Source organism: Alosa alosa, chromosome 13 (genome assembly GCF_017589495.1).
Source record: "Alosa alosa isolate M-15738 ecotype Scorff River chromosome 13, AALO_Geno_1.1, whole genome shotgun sequence".
In the NCBI taxonomy this organism is placed as follows: domain Eukaryota; kingdom Metazoa; phylum Chordata; class Actinopteri; order Clupeiformes; family Clupeidae; genus Alosa; species Alosa alosa.
Window position 1 is genome coordinate 19,743,024 of NC_063201.1, and position 2,567 is coordinate 19,745,590.

At 36.1% G+C, this 2,567-nt stretch overlaps 1 long non-coding RNA gene across 1 annotated transcript; it reads left to right on the forward strand.

Moving 5' to 3' along the window:
• Positions 1-829: 829 nt before the first annotated feature.
• On the forward strand, positions 830-2,073 carry LOC125306430. The gene is made up of 4 exons (XR_007195562.1): positions 830-983; positions 1,229-1,304; positions 1,424-1,551; positions 1,979-2,073. It is a non-coding gene; the product is annotated as an uncharacterized LOC125306430 (long non-coding RNA).
• The last annotated feature ends 494 nt before the right edge of the window (positions 2,074-2,567 follow it).

Sequence of the window (2,567 nt, forward strand, 5' to 3'; positions counted from 1 at the left end):
AATCAGCTAACGTTTGCTAGCTTATGAGCTAACATCGCTAACGTTAGCTGCTAGCTGTTAATGTTAACTTTTCCAATAACTAACTTTACCTTTGTGTGGAATATCTGGAATGGTAGTAATATCATATTCAACAATAAGTCTGTCTGAGATTTCGTTATGGATGTAAAGTTTTAGTTTGAATGAAATGGCCAAGGCTATCAGGTACGAGTAGGTTAGCTAACCTAGCTATAACTTCTAGAAGCTACATTTATAGTGGCTGCTAATGACTATGCAGGCTAACGTGAACAGGGGGTTGACGTACCTCAATATGATGCCGACAAGTGAAGGGATCTTTAGTTTGTGAAGAAGGGTAACGATAGTGTTATATTAAGCCATCCTTACACCAGAAGACTTGACCAGATTTGGGTAAGATTATTGAAAGATTGTAGTCTTTTGAGTAAAGCTTGAAAGCCAAATCTTATCAAAGGTTTCTGATGTATGGGTAGCATTAGGCAAAATGTTCTTCATTGCATAGCCCTTATTTGGTTGTACCTGACTTGTGCCAAGGCATGTGTTTATTTAAGATGCATGTGAGGGCATTAGTGCTTCAGTGATAGTCTTTTCACGTTATGTGTAAGCTTATTTTGCAATTTATTAATCTTAATTTCCCTCTGTTCTCTGTTTGCAGGCAGTGAGTTCTGAGGACTGCTTCCCCTGAGAACACCGAGTGCATTCTGAATATTCCAAATGTGTGCCACTTCCATACAAAAAGAAGTTTCAATCCATGAGAGTTCACTCACCAGGTAGAGACAGACAGACAGACACACACACGTAGAATAGCAAATAACATTATAATGTGTGTGCATGTATTTGTGTCTGTTGCTGTGTTTAGTTTATCCCCTTTTTTCATGTGGCTGTTGTTATGACTTTGTCTGTTATGTCCTGCTACTACTACATGCTACTTGACTATGTCTGGAAGCCATGGCTGCTGCCCTCAACATGCTGTAAGTGTTTGTGTGTTTTGAATGAGGGCTATGTCACTGTGCACACTCTAATTTGTTTGACAAATGTGCAATGTAATGCATTAATATAGGAACTAATCATCATTATTGTCGTTTTTAATAATAGTCTTGAATTTTGAAGTTTAGCCATGTTTACCATTATGTTGGTGGTAATGTAAATAATGTGTTGAATATATGCCAAACTGAGCATAATCATAATTTAGTTAAATCTTATTTTCTATTTACAGAAACCGAAACCCTGACAAATAAACTGATACCAATGATTAACATTGATGGTGATGGTGGCAAGGATGCCTTCATAAGGTAATTATCATTTTTGTTTGAACACCTGATTGACTTACCAACTTATTTTTTAATGTTTGATTTTTATCTTAATCAACAATAACATAATGTATAGCAATTGATGTTTTATTTTTTTTTAGGTGCCATCCAGCAAGTCCCAGCCTGGAGCCAGAGGCTGGCACTGCACGTCAGATGGGGGAGGATCCATGCATCAGAAAGGTGGTTGAAGCAAGAAGGAAAGAGCTTCTGCAGACAGTGTTGCAATTAGGTATGATACTTTTGGAAATTTTGGTATGGAAAGTATCATACCTATCACTTTTTGATAGGTATGATACTTTTGGAAATTGATCTTAATGCCTTAATTAAAAAAATTAGGAAAAATCCAACCTTTAATGACAGCAATTTTCTTTGTGAATGAATAATGTATCGTAAATAAATAAGTGTTCCTTAAAGGTTGGATTTTCTCATTTTTTTTTATTAAGGCATTAAGATCAGATGCTTTTTAAATTTATGTGTATGCTAAGGTTATATAAACTTATGAGCACAACTGTAATACATATCTCCATTACTTCTAACTATTGCACCTGACGTCTAGGCTGCTATTGTGGGTTTGCTTTTATTTGTCACACAAGCTGAGTTAGTTATATTCACGGACAGGGTCAATTGTAACATATACTTTCTTTCTCTTTTTACAGACACCTGACTTTTACTGCCAAAGGGACCATCAGAGCACCTCTCCCTACCATCTATACCAGAAGAGTACGGACAAGGGCCCAAAATGTTTTAAAGGGCGTTGCCCCCCAGACCATGGACTGTTTAAACCACTGTGGTCAAGCAGAAGTCTCTGTTCTCACTTTCGAGGCAGGTCATTGAAAGGGGGGAGTGTCACTGCGTAAGCCCCCTACTGCAGGCGAGAAAGCCATGTTGATTTGAATATTGATTGATAAATACAATAAAGGCCATGTAACAAATTGTATTGCCTGTCGCATACAGTATATGAATTTTCATGGTAAAGTAAAAATAAGTCATTGGGATTTAGCAGGTGTAAGTAAATAATGTAATTAAGTGTATGTAAAATTAATGTGAAATATTATTTAAGTTAAAGATGCACAATAAGCTCAGTGATGGTTATGTACTATCTCACATTTAAAACCATTACATAAATCACCATATATAAATCACATGATTAATTAAAAAAATAAAGGCATAAAGCCTATCGAAAAGCAAATAAAGGCATACACATAAATGCCTGCAAAATTAGCTGTATCTGGCAGTATATGGGCT